The 18,036-nt window shown below is 39.8% G+C and overlaps 1 protein-coding gene across 2 annotated transcripts in view; it reads left to right on the forward strand.

Moving 5' to 3' along the window:
• The window catches only part of PHACTR1 (phosphatase and actin regulator 1), a 411,120-nt gene that overhangs the window by 71,231 nt on the left and 321,853 nt on the right, over positions 1-18,036 (forward strand). The window contains exon 1 of one of the 2 annotated variants that reach the window (XM_040353739.1): positions 16,747-16,843. The exons of the other annotated variant lie outside the window; for it this stretch is intronic. The gene's annotated coding sequence lies outside the window, so the exon portion shown is untranslated. Of the gene's footprint in view, positions 1-16,746; positions 16,844-18,036 lie in introns of those variants that run through there. 2 annotated transcript variants of the gene reach the window in all.

The raw sequence follows: 18,036 nt of genomic DNA on the forward strand, positions 1-18,036 counted from the left end.
TCAAGCTTTTTAATACGCCTGATGTAAATGAGATACAAAACTATTGTTGTTTTACTTACTAATATGTTAATTTTAGAAACAGGAAATAGAGATTGCATTAATTACAATGTGAAATAAACAAGCTAGTCAGTCATAGCCTTTCTGGTACCTAAATAGACTTTTTGATCAAAGCTTTTAGATTATGTCTAACCAACATAGGATCTTGCTTTGCACATCAGCCTAGAATAATTTTACCCGTGGGTATTTCATTGGTGACTGGTTTGTGTGCGGCCGACTTATGGTCATTTTTGTCACAATTGAACACTATTTTCTGAGGGTCTCATGCATGGGATCCGTCCCAATTTACATGTACATCCTGCAAGCAGCATTAACTTTGAGAACCCAATTCCTGCATTTGCATTAAAGGCTAAGTTCATCTTTTTTTTAATTCCAGCTCCCCTATGTACTAATATAGCATTAATGTACTTATTTTGCAAAAACAAAACCGCTTCCATTTATTCTACACATGCTTATCTCACTGTCTTCATGGCTGTTTCAAAACACTGCTCCATTACTTCTGCCTAACTTCCTGGACAAACTATAGGTCATGACACAGGAAGGAGTTGACCAGCTGATCTCATTAGCACACACCCTGCATCATCTACCCTCAGCTGGCCAACTCCTTCCTGTGTCATGACCTGAAGTCTGTCCAGGAAGTAAGGCAGAAGTAATGAAGCAGTGTGTTTAAACAGCCATGAGGTAAGCATGTGTAAAATAAATGGAAAGCTGTTTTATTTTTGCAAAAAAAGTACATAAATGCTATTTTGGTACATAGGGGAGTTGGACTTTAGGAAAAAAAATAAAGGTGAACTTAGCCTTTAAGGCAAAGGATAGTGACTAATGACAGCCAATCTTATTTTCTCCTTTTTCATCCAACCCCATGTTGCGGTGGATTATTTGCTCTGTCATCAATCCTTGTACTATTGAATAATCCTAACAGAAGCCCAGTCTTGACTTACAAAGAACTGGATAAGGAACAAGCTATCAGTCTCAAGCAAACATTAAGGACACATGATTTCTGAACATTATTGTCTGGCCAATTCCAAGTCACACAAAGCAAAGAAAGCAACAATAAATGGATACTTGAAATTGCTTAGTAACTATATCAAAGGAAGAAGCGATCAAAAAGAGTACAACTTTAACATCAAAGTATATAAAAATAACAATTAAAGTCCACTGGCTTTTTACTAAACAGAAACAATTAAATGCCCTTTGATTATTTTAATATGTTTTGGTTTGTGCAGTTATGAATTATGCATTCATATTTTTCATGATTAATTAAACAAAGGTCTTTTAAATGTTCTGTTAAATACAGTCAAAGCACAACAAACTTACTTTGCACAGTTGAGTGGTTGTACAATTAATTTTCTTGCCGATAAAGAATAGCTTGCGTTCTCATATCTGATGATTTCATTTGCAGCGAAAGCATCAAGTTGTAATCAGATTTCTTAAAAGGCAGTTGGTACTAAGTGGCTGGGCACGGGCTCTGGCTATTTTTGCAATAAGCATGTTTGCTATAAGTTTTTATTTATTTTCATATTCTGCTTTTGAGACAAAAATTACATTTTGATAGTTAAAAAAAGATTTTTATAGGTAAAGAAAGACAGAAAATAACACTTCAACACACACTACTTTTTTCTTAGGAGTTCATGCTTAACAAGATGGGATTTGCTGCAGATTATGACTCCTACAGTTTGTTATTTTTAGCCCTGGTTATTGTTTGATAAAACAAACAGCAGTCTAACAACCTAAAAAAAAAGATAAGTGTTTTAAGTGGGCTTATTTAAAGAACATATATGTGCAGCGCTAATAGAATGGACTGGGCTATATGGGGACCATATCTAAATGAGCACCTCTATAAATCATATTGTGAATATCACAAGTAAACAAAATAGCCTAACTAAAAAACAGTGCAAAACTGTATCATATAAACCTTTTTCACTTTGAACATGTCAAAAGTATATGGAAATAAATGGTGGGTACTCATGATACTCATACTGTATATGAATGTCTGGAATGGGTCCTCCTAACATTCATAGAAATACAGAAATACATATAATACATATAAAAGTAAACAAAGTGACACTCTTAAACCGTGATGTGATGTCCCATATCAACAATAAAGCAAATGTGCTTAAATGTGCAATATATAAAGAAAAATATGAAAAAGCCCAAGATGGTGTGATAAAACAAATCACTGGGGTAATGATCTGAAGTTGTTCCAAAAATCGCAAACAGGGTCACCACTGTGAGAGTTATCACCACCAACACAAATTGGAGAGGCTTACTGGAGCATGTGTACCCAATCGGCATATGCCTAATGGATCTAAGTAGTGAATAAACACCTAGTAATGCCACGTACACACGATCGGTTCATCCGATGAAAGCGGTCTGATGGATTTTTTCATCATATATCCGATGAAGCTGACTTTCATTAGTCTTGCCTACACAACATCTGTTAAAAAACAGATCATGTCAGAACGCGGTGACGTAAAACACAACGATGTGCTGTGAAAAATGAAGTTCAATGCTTCCAAGCATGCGTCGACTTGATTCTGAGCATGCGTTGATTTTTAACCAATGGATTTCCCCACAGACGATCGTTTTTTTCTATCGGTTTTTTAACCATCAGATAATTTTAAAACAGGTTCTAAATTTTTTCACCGATGGGAAAAAAACTGATGGGGCGCACACACGATCAGTTCGTCTGATGAAAACGGTCCATCAGACCGCTTTCATCAGACGAACCGATCGTGTGTATGTGGCATTAGAGGTTGTTTTCACAACTGATCTCCATATAGTGGCTCAAAAGAAAAAATCTATTTCCACCATCAGCTCAAATGCCTGTTGAAGCGCGTGCTAAGTAGGCCTACCTACAGTTGTAGCTTTTCCATTAAAGAGATCCTGTCACCAAAACAAGATATTCCTATAGGATTATATGTGCATGTAGCATACTGTATTATATGCATGTCATTTACCTGTACAAGCCTCCTTTGTATAGACATCCAAAAGCCCTGAGACTGCAAATGGGTACCACCATCTTGGATGTGATGTCAGCAGACTCTGACACTGGAATTTATAAAGAGTGTCATAGACACTGATTACAAATCTGTCTCTGTGCAACAAAGTGCGGCTTCAAGTAAGGTTTTGTTTTCGCTTGTGCAACTTGTCCTGCAACTTGACACTGCAAAGACAAGTAGTACCCCATGATTTCCAACGAGTAATGTTCATATCTGTGTGACTTCAAAGTAGTCCCTCCACTACTTTGGTCTTACTTTGATGCGACTTGAGGTCCATAGACCTCAAGAATACACAGGCATTGCTTCAAGTCACATTAAAATCACGGCAAGATCTTTCAGGTCGCAATAGTGGAAACCTAGGCTTATTGTTGGTAAGGTATACATGAATTTGCAACATGATACTTACACGTGCAACACAGTTTAGTGCAAATTATTTACCTTTACTTTTCTTAACAATGATATGGTGCTATTTCTTAATTGTTGCAGCCATAGTGCCAGAATGTAAAAATGTTGCACTTAACCATCTGAATGTGTTGCACATGCCAGAAATAGCAAGATAATTGATGCATGGCTCTTATTAGTTTAGCACAGGGCTCTTTAATACTGTCATATTACCAGAAAATGCTTTACTGAATCACCCCTACTTAAAGCGAACATAAAGTCCAGATGTTACTCACTGCAAACAGACAGACTCTTTATTGCAGAGTAGACATCTACCTGCCTGCCTTCAGTGGTCTTCGGCATGTAAACGAAGCTGCGCAGTTCATTTTACAGTGCTAGGCTAATCTATGTGTGCCTGGATGACTGTTTCCCGTACATGTGCCGGCCAATGAAGACAGCCGAAGGCCAGCACACAAAAGAAGATGCTGATGCCAGCAAGGGACGGAGACCGCTGGAGGAAAGATAAGTATTGATTCCTTTAGTTCAGTGGTTCTCAACTCCTGTTCTCAGGACCCACTAACAGGTCAGATTTTAAGTACTACCTTAGGGAGATGCAGACTAGAATACTGCAATCACTGAGCAGCAAATGGTTTCACCTGTGATGTATTTCAGCTATCTTGCAAACCTGGCCTGTTAGTGGGTCCTGAGGACAGGAGTTGAGAACCACTGCTTTAGTTCCACTTTAAGTGACACTCTATGCAGGGCAGCCATCAGAAATGTTTGGGCCCCTCACACAGCTTCAGGCATGGGCCCCCTGGAGCAGAGAACCGGGGGGGGGGGGGTTGTGCTGCGAATTGAGAACTGGGGGGCTGCTGAAAATGACATTGGCATCTCACTCATCTCTTCCTCTCGCTGCAACATGAGAGGGGGGACTACTGAAATGAAAGTTTTCTCATTTCCTCTCAGCCGCGAGCTGAGAAGGGGACGACCGGGCCCCTGGGAACATTCAAGCCCCTTACAGGTGTATTGCCTTACCCCCCCCCCCCCGATGGCGGCCCTGACTCTATGGTATTCCCCTTTGCCTTAGCCCCAGCAGCCATATTAAAAGCTATGTAGGAAGGTGAGGGGAGAGACGGAGATGCTGGGCCAGCACAGAGGGTAATTGGACACCCCAGAAGAAAAGAGGGCTATGACATTAGTTAGGTTTTTAGTAGGTTCAAAGCACATTTCAAGTGAATAAAAAATGATTTCCATGAAAACTGCTTCTCTACGCATAACAGTCACTTATGCCGCGTACACACAATCGGTCCATCTGATGAGAACGGACCGGTGGACCGTTTTCATCAGTTAACCGATGAAGCTGACTGATGGTCCGTCGCGCCTACACACCATCGGTTAAAAAAACGATTGTGTCAGAACGCGGTGACGTAAAACACAATGACGTGCTGAAAAAAAGGAAGTTCAATGCTTCCAAGCATGCATCGACTTGATTCTGAGCATGTGTGGATTTTTAACCGATGGTTGTGCCTACTAACGATCGTTTTTTCCCATCGGTTAGGAATCCATCGGTTAAATTTAAAACAAGATTGCTTTTTTTAACCGATGGATAAATAACCGATGGGGCCCACACACGATCGGATTTGACCGATGAAAACGGTCCATCAGACCATTCTCATCGGTTTAACCGATCGTGTGTACGCGGCAGTGGAATGCAGAAGCAACTTGAAGCAGGCTGAAGCAGCTTAGAAGGAGAATAAATGTAGGTCAGAAGGTGGTCAGCTTCAGGCCATGCTCCATGCAACAAGGCAGGGGGAGTAACACAGAAAACCTAGGGCCTTATGTTCAGAACACTAGATTGTATGCTTGGGATGGGACTAAATAATAAAGTCAAATAATGTACTATTTTAGCTTTAGCCTTTCTAATGAATCCTCAACTAGGCTTTATGTCTCAAGGCAGTGAAGTCAAGCCCCCAAATGACTGAGTGTGCCTGGGATCAAAGGGGTACACAAAAGTTTTATTTTTCTGGATAATAAAAGTACAATCAGGCACCAGAAAGTGACCGCTCTTATTTTTTACATTTTAAAAAAGACTTAACAGATTCAGTAATACAGTAATATATTATCAAAGTCTGACACTAGTGTTTCATCCAAGATGCCATAATCTTTCGGAATTGTAATATTTTAGGACTGAATCTGTTAATATTACTGAGCATTTTTTATTTAGCATTCCTGCCACTATTTTACTAAAACTGCGAGCATGAGTTGGGACAGACTAGTTGTAAAGATAATCGTGAGACAATTACATTTAAATTTGCTAAAGCCTGTTTTTTATATTGTATATATTTATTATATATGTTTTTTTATTGATTTGCAAGCCTGTTTCTAAATTCATGCTTTCATGCAAATCTGATGTATTCAATTCTATGGGCACTTATCCACAGAGAAGTTCTAAAATATGTGCAGGTACTTGTCAGACTTAAAGGACAAGCTCATATTAAGGGTGTAACATGCAACATGTTACAGGTGCACCAGCCTCCACAACCCCCAGATCTCCTGTTTTGACAGGGAGTGAGGGATCTGCTCCCTCTTCCAGCTCGCTGTCACAATTTAAAAAAATAGTGGCCATGCGGAGCTCCGCCTGCCTGGCCACATCAATCTTTCACAGTGTTCTGTGAATGTAAAAACTACAAGTACTTACAGCCTTTGTGGCTGTTGAACGCTCTAAGTAGTTCATAGAACTTCCTGTCATTGTGTAACTGCCTGCCTGTATTGTCGATTTTCACCTAATGGCCATGAAGTTTCGATGTTTGGACTGCTTTGTGTCCTTTCTCTGCTGGTTTTCTGTCAAATTACAGTTTGCGATTTTGCCATATGTCTCTGTAAACACCAATAAACAGACTGAACAATGTTGAAAAGAATGTTGAAAAGTATTTCTGTTCTAAGATTTAAGTGCTGTAAACTAAAGTGAAGTAAGTTGTAATATCATTGGTTGCTTTTGGCATCATCACTGCAATATTAAATTAAGTTATTATTAATTTAAATGGCAACTCCACTTTTGTGGGGAAAAAAATTGCGAATAAAAAATAATATAGCATGTACAATTGCTACACGAGCCATGTTGTAATTTATTGTTATTAAAAGGTACATTTCCTTTTCAATTGCAGATTGAGTTGCAATTGTACATGCTACATTATTTTTTATTCGCTATTTTTTTTCCACAAAAGTGGAGTTGCCATTTAAATTAATAATAACTTAATTTAATATTGCAGTGATGATGCCACAAGCATATAATGGTGCTGTAATTTATTTGCTGTAATACCAACAGTGTACAGAAAGTTGCCATATTGCATTGAATTTTACAAAAATTTAATTTCCAGTTTGTGGGATTGTCTCACTGATTTTCTGAGCCATCTGTGTAAAGCACCACCTGATATAAAAATGTAGCTTTTTGTGAGATGTTTAATGCTTCTAAAAAGATGCAGACCCTACAACTTTTCTTATCAAAACACAGAAAGGGCACCTGCTGATTATGATGAACCAGACCCTCTCATTCAGAATCAGTATGAAATCAGTCTAGTAAAACAAACAACTATTTATACACAACAACAAAAGGTAGGAATCTCCTGCAAAGATAATTAAAATCATTGCAACACATTGATCACCCAGAGGGAACTTTTTGTTATAACAAAAGTGGTGCCACTCATTAAGACAACATTTGGTTAAAGTGTTTGTAAACCCTCGCTTTTAAAAATAAATAAAAATAACAAACATGCCTATACTTACAGTACCTGCCCTGTGCAATGATTTTGCACAGGACAGCCCCAATCCTTTACTTCTGGGGTGCCTCATCAGTGCTCCAAGCAACTCCAATTTAATGGGTGGAAAACCACTTTCCATGGGGGCACTCGTGCGGGTTCGCTCCCAAATCCCGCTGCTCCGCTTTTGACTCAGACAGTAATACTCGGCCCCACCCCCGCTCCCTTGTCACAGCTTTTGATTGACAACAGTGGGAGCCATTGGCTCCTGCTGCTATCAATCTGTTCAATGGGGAGAGCAACAGTGGCTGGAGCTGCTGCGCCCGTGCACATCGCTGGATCAGGCTCAGGTAAATAAAAAAAGCGGGATCTGGGGGGCAGCTGCAGCACAGAAGGTTTTTCACCTTAGGGCCCTTTCGCACAGGTTCTTCCGATCAGGTCCGCCTGTCAGTTTTTCAGGCAGACCTGAACGAACCCTCCAGTCTCCCCTATGGAGCAGCGGATCAGTGGTGACATCTTGGCTGAAATTTGCCGCTATCCGATCCTGTCCGCAAAATCCAAAGGGATGGTGGTCCTTTTTTTCATCCGTCTGGTGGATCAGATCGGATAGGATTGGATAAAAAAGGACAGATCGTCCATTCCCACCCAATTTCTCCATAGGGGAGAGTGAGGCCTCGTACACACGACCGAGGAACTCGGCGGGCGAAACACATCGTTTTCCTCGTCGAGTTCTTGTTAGGCTTGTCGAGGAACTTGACAAGCCAATTTTCTCCATTCCCGTCAAGGAAACAAAGAACATGCTCTCTTTTTGGCTCAACGAGTTCCTCGACAGTTTCCTCGATGAAAAATGTACACACGACCGGTTTCCTCTGCAAAAAATCTCTCCCACCAAGTTTCTTGATGGATTCTGCCGAGGAAAACGGTTGTGTGTACGAGGCCTGAGACTGGGTCCGTGTTGAGCAAGCGGATTCTGTCCCACAGAGGCGCCCATGTATAAGGGCCCTTGGTGCATAGAATGCAGACGGAGGAAAACCCTATTTTCCATCCATCTGCGGATCGAATCAGGTGTCGAAACAGACAGTCCGTGTTCATCCGATCCCCCCATAGGGGAGAGCGGAGATCTGACAGGGCGGTCCCTGCACAGTGTGTGGGGACTGCCCTGTCATCCGCCGGCTCAGTGGGGATCAGCGGAGCGATCCCTGCTGAGCAAACGGAGGTTCACGGGGCGGATCATCATGGATCCGTCCCATGTGAAAGAGCCCTAAGGCTTTACAACCACTTTAATTTTACTTAAAGGGTCACTAAAGGAAAAAAAAGATTTGCCTAAAATTAATGTCTGCAAGGTAGACAGACAGAATAGTGTAATGATTCTGTTAAAAACAAGTAAATATCTATTAAATTCCTTCATCTATATCACCTCCGGCATTCTAGTTTCTGTTCTCTCATTCACTTCCTGGTTTGCATCGTTCGTTCATGCAAGAACTACATTTCCCAGTATGAATTGCGGCACGCCCAGTAATTCACACCTCCTTGAAGTCTCTAACACGGAGAGAGCGTCCTGCCACACAGATGTAGTTCCCAGAAGGGGGTGAGCACGTTACTGACCACCGCAGTAAAGCCTCCCATCACGGTGGTGAGTAAAATCAGACAAGCAAGTGAACAGAACAGAGAAGAAATAGAGCAACTGAGCAAAATTTAACAATGAGGAAGTGAAAATGTCTGCAGGTAAAGGATGCTTATTATGAAAAAAAATGTTTTCCTTTACAACCCCTTTAACATTAATACCTGGTTTTGAGTGGTGGACATGTTTTATTTAATTAAACTGAAATCATTACTGGTGGAATGTGATCAACATCAACACAAATATTAAATGGTCCAATTTAACCACTTGGGATCCGGGCTATGGACGAAAGACGTCCACAGCGCGGCTCTCAAGTGTCGAGTGGACGTCTTTGGACGTCCTCTTGTTGACATTCCCCGTGCGTGCCACTGGGGGCGCGCAGCGGGGAAACAACGTGCCAGGTGCATCGCTAGGGAGCTGATGCGTGTGCCTGGCGGCCGCGAGGTCCGCCAGGTACCCGTGATCGGCGGTGACAGCAGGGACGTGGAGCTCTGTGTGTAAACACAGAGCTCCACGTCCTGTCAGGGAGAGAGGAGACCGTTCTGTGTCCCTTGTACATAGGGACACAGCATCGGTCACCTCCCCCAGTCAGTCCCCACCCCCCACACAGTTAGAACACACCCAGGATACACATTTAACCCCTTCCTCACCCGCTAGTGTTAACCCCTTCACTGCCAGTCACATTTATACAGTAATTAGTGCATTTTTATAGCACTGATCGCTGTATAAATGAGAATGGTCCCAAAATTGTGTCAAAAGTGTTCGATAGGTCCGCCGCAATATCGCAGGTCTGACAAAAAAATATCGTAGATCGCCGCCATTACTAGTAAAAAAAAAAAAAAATCATAAATCTATCCCCTATTTTGTAGGCGCTATAACTTTTGCGCAAACCAATCAATATAAGCTTATTGCAATTTTTTTAACAAAAATATATAGAAGAATATGTATCGGCCTAAACCGAGGGAAATTTTTATTTAAAAAAAAAAATGGGATATTATTATAACAAAAAGTAAAAAATATTGTGTTTTTTTTCTACATTTTCTGTCTTTTTATGTTTATAGCGCAAAAAATAAAAATCGCAGAGATGATCAAATACCACCAAAAGAAAGCTCTCTTTGTGGGAAAAAAATTATAAAAATATAATTTGGGTACAGTGTTGTATGACCGCGAAATTCTCATTCAAAATGCGTCAGCGCTGAAAGCTGAAAATTGGTCTGGGCACGAAGGGGGTTTAAGTGCCCAGTAATGAAGTGGTTAAATACACTCAGGTTCTTTATATTAGTAAGAATGAGATTGGGCATATTTTCAAAGCAGTGAATCTGATATTCACCAAACATTTGCAGGTGGTTAATTATTCTGTGTTATTTAAAACACGTGAACCAGGAAAATTCACCTTCAGTAAATATCTGGTGAACCTAATATTTTTTTCTATTTGGACCAATTTGGCGAACACTCTATAGACATATATTATAGATATGATTAACATGCTTGTAGTATATTAAATATATTAGTGTTATGTGTAGACTCTGAACAACCATAAAGAAGCAAGCATTATATGTATGACTAGTTTAATTTACTTTAGAGTTATGGCTTCGCCTATTTGTGTGATTACTCCTTGTAACTGGCAAATGTTCATTTACATCTTAATAAGGATGCTGGTTGTACTAGAATATGAAGACATATTATGTCGTTGTGCTATAGGTAAATTCAGGGCCGGCCTTTGGGGTGTGCGAGCTGTGCGTCCGCACAGGGCGCCATGGGCAACAGGGGCGCCGTGCGGCCACCCAGAGGCGTACTTAGGGGGGGGTGAGCCGCCCCCGGGTACCACACAATGGGGGGGTGTCAGACCGGCACCCCCCTGCGCGATTGTATTACACCCGCAGTGGCATTTTTTTCCTCTTTGTGTATGTTTAGGTGACCAGGGGGCGAGGGGTGAAGATGGGGGGGCGCCACAGGATTAGCTCGCACAGGACGCCTGAACACCTAAGGCCGGCCCTGGGTAAATTCATCTGGTAATCTTAAGAATGTATCATTAGATGAGGATTATACTTCCAATGTCAAGCAAACAGCATATAATTTTATCTTTACTGTCTTATCATGACATGATTGAAGCATTGGCCTCAAAATCAGTGGTAAATGTATTTCTAAGCCATGGAAATTTACCATGAAATTACTGTGTAAAGAGCTTTTATTGTATAGGACTGTCATAAACACAACACTGCTAAAATTCAGGTGTCAAATCTCTTACTTTAGAGTGCCTGCTTGCCTCTGATCTGGTCATAACTGACAGGATATGAACTTTAACTCTTGCTATGGTTCAGGCTCTGCTGCGTATGTTTTAACTGGCTCAGCACATTACAGTGTTAGAAACGCATAGAATAATATTTTAAACATGTGGTTTACTGAAATGGAAATGTTTTTCTTTACAGATGAGCAGTTCTTTTCGGCAGCATCTTTATTCCACGTCTCTGATCGTGGACTGTTCTATATGTTCCTTTTCAAGGCTATTGATTGAGTGAATTGATCTTTATAGATCCAAACACTACTTAGGCTCCAAGTCTACATAAGTGATCAAAACATGGTTGAGGTGCACGCACAATTACAATGAGAAGTAGTTATATCTGGTGTATTGGACACATGGTGGGTAATTTTTTAACCCCACTTCATGTGTAAAGCAAAATGATTTTAGTAACATAATAATAAAAAAATTACATGTATAGTATGTAAGTGCATCCCCTGCTCACAGAGTGGAAACTGTATAAAATATGCTTCCATTTGCAGTAAAATATCAGTCAGTAACAATAATAGTTATAACGTCAGTGTATGTTTCCAAGTGGTTAAGGTTTTACTCATGGTTAGTAAAAGGAAGAATGAAGCCTCGTACACACGACCGAGGAACTCGACGGGCGAAACATCGTTTTCCTCGTCGAGTTCCTTGTTAGGCTGTCCAGGAACTCTACAAGGCAAGTTTCTCCATTCCCGTCGAGGAAAAAGAAGACATGCTCTATTTTTGGCTCGACGGGATCCTCGACAGTTTCCTCGTCGAAAACTGTACACACGACCGGTTTCCTCGGCAAAAAAAAAATCCCAGCAAGTTTCTTGCCGAGAAACTTGGTCTTGTGTACGAGGCCTGACTCTCTTTTTGGTGGTCAATTATAAGGAAATGGCATTCTTCCCACTAACCACCAAGAAAAGGGGCATAGGGGTTGATTTACTAAAACTAAAGAGTGCAAAATCAAGTGTAGCTGTGCATGATAACCAATCAGCTTCTAACTTCAGCTTGTTCAGTTAAGCGTTGACAAAAAAACTTGCAAGCTGATTGGTTTCTATGCAAAGCTGTACCAGATTGTGCACCAGTTTTAGTAAATCAACCGGATTGTGTCCCTTACATTGACAGTTACTGGGCACAATGTTGGACTTTTCCATCATACACGGTTTTCTTCCTCCCACCAATTACCAATAAAAGGGATCCTTTTAACATTGGTAGCCATTTACAGTAGTAAATGCCTTATTTAGTGGTAGCCAGATAAGAAAAAAAAACATTGGCGTCAGTGGTAGAGCTGATACTTATCTGGGAAAACAGCAGCCCTCTTCGTGATTTTACATATGTAAAATTATACAGTATGTGGTTGATGCACATATATCATTATAGATAGGTTTTTAAACATTAACACACTTATAACATTATGCACATCAAGCTGATTTATTTTTCCCATTTATCTAAAATAGTTGTTTTTTTGGAAAAGACCCTTTAAAAAAAAGAAAATCCTCCAGATTTGAATCCCCAATGCAGTATTTATATCCATATAGCCCACAAGGCTTCTTCCGAATTAATATTTTCCTTTGTGTATCTTGACAAGGAAGCAAATATCAGCATATTGCTGATTATCAGCATATTGCTGAGTTATTTTGTGTTTAGTGAATCATAATAGTAAGTGCAGCGGAGACTGCCTGTTTAGCATAGATTTTCCATTTGCAAATAAATGGGTGTAGTAGTAGTGAAGGGAAAATGTTGTGTGGTTACATTATCAGCACACTCAGTGCTGCTTTATTAAAATGTTTGTCTAGATGATTAAGTGAAGTCCTATTCTAAGATAAGTAGATCTTTATTTTATTTTTTACACTAGGTTCTTCTTACATTAACTAAAGACGTTGGTCAGCACTTATGGTGCCAACTTACTAATGAGTTTTTCTAAGGAATACCAATAAATCGTTTTTATATATATATATATATATATATATATATATATATATATACCCCTTCCCCTTGCTTTTCTTCTTCAAAAAAATGTGCAGTAATTATAAACTGTTATAATGTTTTAGTGATGTGTTGCATATTTTATTTTGCATTGCCATCTTACTACAGCTTTCTCAAGAGACAATGGGAAATAGTGCATCCAGGACTGATTTCTATCACTGGAGCCTCTAGGTACACATTTTTTTTGCATACATAAGCAGCACCTCTTTTCTAGCTTCATCTTTTTTGTACGTTTTACACGGTCAAATTTCGAACAAATTTTCTTTTCAAAATCATAAAGTTTGCTTTTTTTGTGATCCGATGACACCACCATTGGTTTTTTGAAATTCGGCCGACAAAATATTCATGCTGCCAGGAATATTCGTTTCTCTCCAGGAATATTCGTTTCTCTCCGGGAATATTCTTTTCTCTCTGGGAATATTATTTTCTTTTTTTTCTATTACATTTCTCGCACGATTCTCCCATCATTAATCAGAAAATCGTTCGTTTTTAAAAAAAATTCCAACATGTCGGATTTCTCAAATTTGTTTGCCGCACGAAAATCGGCTGTTGCTGCAGCCCACTAACGGTGCGAAATTCGTACGAAGATTCTTTGATACGATTTTCGAAAGAAAATTATTTCGAAATTCGAACCGTGTATGGCCGCCTTTAGGCTTCATGTTCAGTAAACGGACGTTTAGGAGCAGTTGTGCGTTTTTTTTTTTTAGCTGCCCCTAAACTCTCCTCTATGTTATCTTATCAATACATGTACACAGGGTCGTTTATAGTCGTTTCTAGGCAGTTGAGTTTAGAATAATTTTTAGGAAAGCAAAAAAATGCATTCAAGAAGGTTGTTCAGAGGCATTTGAAACGCCAAATGCCTGTAACAGCTTGTAAAGGCGTGTAAACGTAATTCTATCGGAGTAAAAAAAAACATGTTCTCTATCTAAACTCCAAAGGAATTCCTCAGAATTTCCGATGAAAAAAGTCAGATGGGGCATACACAGTCCGTCTGACTTTTTCCATCGGAAATTCATAAATTTGGCTTAGAAAATTGTGACAACATTTAAATAAGTCTGTGTGTGTATGTGTTGACTGTATTTCCTCTGGTGATAGTAAAAACTGTTGGCCAATAGTTATAAAGGGATAGCCTCCTTTTTGCTTGTGCTGTTTATAAGCACACACCTACTGTGCTAAATGATAAATCTGAGTGCATCTGAAGTTGCCACCTTTTCTTCGGAAAAGTATTTCATCCTTTTAACATTAGCAACATAAGTGGTCCATATAGTAAACTTGGTGCTGAGTTATTCACTGTAAGATCATCTAGGGGATACGGGGGCACTTCTTACGTCTGGAAGAAAAGAAATTTAATTTCCAAATACGGAAAGGCTTCTTCAAAAACGGGGAATAGACTCCTTCAAGAGCTGGTTCTGGCTAACTCAGTAGCTTGATTAAAAGGGGCCTAAATGTTTCCTAAATGTACATAATATAACTGGATACTAAAATTGATAGGTAAAGTTGATCCAGGGAATATTTAATTGCCTCTCGGGGGATCAGGAAGGAATTTTTTCCCCTACTGGAGAATATTTTCTGCCTTCTGCCTTCCTCTGGATCAACTGTGGGTATAGGATTGTGTATATGGGATAGTTTTCCCTTGGTTGAACTAGATGAACTTGTGTCTTTTTTCAACCTGACTAACTATGTAACTATATAAGTCTCATGTTTACCTGCCTTGCCAATAAAATACTGACCAGGTGGCATTCCTATTATACAATGACAAAATTAATGTGCCCCATAGTGTGTTTTTTAGGTTTAAAGGGGTTGTTCTTTCACCTTAATGTATCCTATGCATTAAGGTGAAACAACTTTTGGCCCGACCCTCCATTTCACTTACTTGAGCCCCGAATTTCCCTTGGCGGAGATGCAATGTTCCTCTCTCCACAGGGTCCTGGCTATTGATTGGAGAGATTGGTAGCAGGGCAGCCATTGGCTCCCGCTGCTGTCAATCAAATCCAATGATGCGGGCGTCAGGGAGGCCGGGCCGAGTCTGGCATTCATGTCTATGGATGGTTACAAAACTAGCATCCATATAACTGTGCAAAATGTTGTAAAAAAAGGAAAAAATTACAGCACTAAACAACACTAACATAAGCTGCAACAACAAAAGTGATATTTACACCAAAAGTACAAAAGAAAAAAACGGAGTTGCGCTGTGTGAAAAATAAAAAATAAAACTAAATTATGTAATTAACCGTTAAGTGAATGGAGTGTGATATGAATATACCACACTTATATAGTTCAGTCCTGTTGCTCAATAAAGTTCAAACAAGAAGTGAAAATAATAATTAGTGTCCATAAATTAAATCCGGTAAAAAGTAAGTACACCCTAAGCGTTGAAAGCAATCCTGATGATCAATGAAGTTCAGCCAGAAGGTGCAGATTGGGTTAATCGTGACACTGATGAAAATAACCACCACCATATAAAATGGAGGCTTACCAGATGGCAAGCATAACCAGCTTGTGGCTGTAAACCCCAGCCCGGGCCTTTGTGTAAAGCTGCAACAGACACTGATACGCTATGGATCCTCCAGGAAAAACTTCCTCTATGGTATATACCCAAAAAAACCAATAGGCTCAAATAGTGAAGTACCGTAAAAGCAGTAACACGTTTAATAAATAAAATACACTTACAAGAAAGTTGTAAGAAATATGTAAAGCCGGCCGGCTTACTCGAATGCCCGTCCACTCGGACCGTCACGCCACACGTCAGCACGTCTCCTTCCCAACGCTGAAACAGTTGTGTTGTCTATATTCCTGTCACATTGAGCTAGGGCCAGGGCGTAGGCATACTTTGCGTGCAACCTGTGGTGGAGTTCTCACAAAGCAACTCTTCACCAGCTCTTCCAAATAATACACCACTGTGATTACTTACACCACTGTAATTAACTAATGCTGGACTCAGGAGCACGACCCCAAGGTAACCCCCTCGGAAAAGGGCTTATCCTAGGGAGGTTATCTGATGCAGGGAGTAGCCTCAGAGGGACCCCAGAAGTTGAGGATCAGGGCCACTCTGTGCAAAACGAGCTGCAAAGTGGAGGTAAGTATGACATGTTTGTTATTTGAAAAAAAAAAAAAAAAAAGATTTTACAATCACTTTAATATCTGTACTTCTATTCATTGGAATGGTGCTTTCATGTAGCATTACTTTATTCCCTTACAAGTAAAAAAAAAAAGAAAGAGCTGATTTGTCGTCAGCATTCAAATAGCCTTAGAAAACTGTCAACACAGACACTACTGTCTGCTTGTGATTAGGTAGAAATGTGTAAGCATTTTCTATTAGGGTCAGCTGCTTGAGTTCTTTGGATTCTGCCAAGGCAACTTGTTAATTGCACTTCAAGATGCACCGCCTTGCTGCCATAAAATGATTGCAGTTTGCTCTAGTAGTTTATATTCCAGTGACGTTCTCTCCTTTTCTCTTGGCACATCATGTAATGTGAACAATACTGAATGTTAAATACCCGGTATATTGCAATTAGCATAATGTTCCTAACTTATGGTTTTGTGAGGGCTCAGCAGTATCTTAGCTGGTGTAAAGCGACTTGCCTGTATACAGCCTGAATAAAGACAGTGACAGTGAGCCAGTAGTGCACTGCAGCTCTGCAGGGATTGCAGAGAGATCAGAGCATTGATCAGGCAAGGCTCATCACATTTCTCTGCTCTTCTGCTTCATCCTGATTTAGGTTGACTGTGCACCAGGTATGACTAGAGATTTGTTGGGAGATCACCTCAGGTAATTACCTCTTTCCATTCATCTCTCAAATTAGCAGCTATGCTTTGAAAAAAGATACTTGTTATCCACTGACATATAAATGCATATATTTCCTTTCACTTTGTCATATATTTTACAAAAAAAAAAAAAACATTTAAGCTTCTGTATCATTATGGGAGGGGGGGATTTGGTCTTTGCAGTGTTTGGATAAAAAACGATACAATAGCAACATGTGCTATAGTTGGAACTAATCACCTTTATGATTAATCTGTGACAGTCAGGCTGACTTTCTGTTCTTACATTGATGGTTAAAAATAACTAATGGCTCAGTGGTGTGCGTCATACCTCTGCGAGAATGAATGCCTACCTTTACACGTTAACAAGGAGCTGCCAATCAGCGTTGAACATTCCAAGGCTATACTTTAGCTATTGTACCCAAAATACACATGATAGGGCTTAGGCATCATGGTGGATTACCTTTCAACAAAGCTTGTACATGATGTGAAAATTAATACAGGATGCATGAAAAGGCTTTTTTTTTTTTTTTAAAGGCTTTTTTTTTTTCTTTACGCAAAACTGACTTTTGTAGCTATAAATTGTGCACTGATGCCGTGTACACACGATCATTTTTCAGCATGAAAAAAACATTGTTTTTCAAAAACGTCTTTTAAAATGATCGTGTGTGGGCTACACATCATTTTTCAGGTTCTGAAAAACAACAAAAAAAAATTCGAACATGTTGCATTTTTTTAACGTCGTTTTAAACGATGTTGTTTTTCGGGTTGTAAAAAATGATCGTGTGTGGGCTACACATCATTTTTCAGCTTCTGAAAAACAACAAAAAAAAAATCGAACATGTTTCATTTTTTTAACGTCGTTTTAAACTATGTTGTTTTTCGGGTTGTAAAAAATGATCGTGTGTGGGCTAAAATGACGTAAAAAACCTGCGCATGCTCAGAAGCAAGTTATAAGACGGGAGCGCTAGTTCTGGTACCGTTCATAATGGAGTAAGCACATTCATCACGCTGTAACAGACAGAAAAGCGCAAATCGTCTTTTACTAACACGGAATCAGCTAAAGCAGCCCTAAGGCAAATGGAACTTCCCCTTTATAGTGCCATCGTACGTGTTGTACGTCACCGTGCTTTGCTAGATCATTTTTAAAAAACGATGTTGTGTAGGCAACGTCGTTTTAATGATGAAGTTGGGAAAACG

This window comes from Rana temporaria, chromosome 5 (genome assembly GCF_905171775.1).
Source record: "Rana temporaria chromosome 5, aRanTem1.1, whole genome shotgun sequence".
Lineage (NCBI taxonomy): Eukaryota > Metazoa > Chordata > Amphibia > Anura > Ranidae > Rana > Rana temporaria.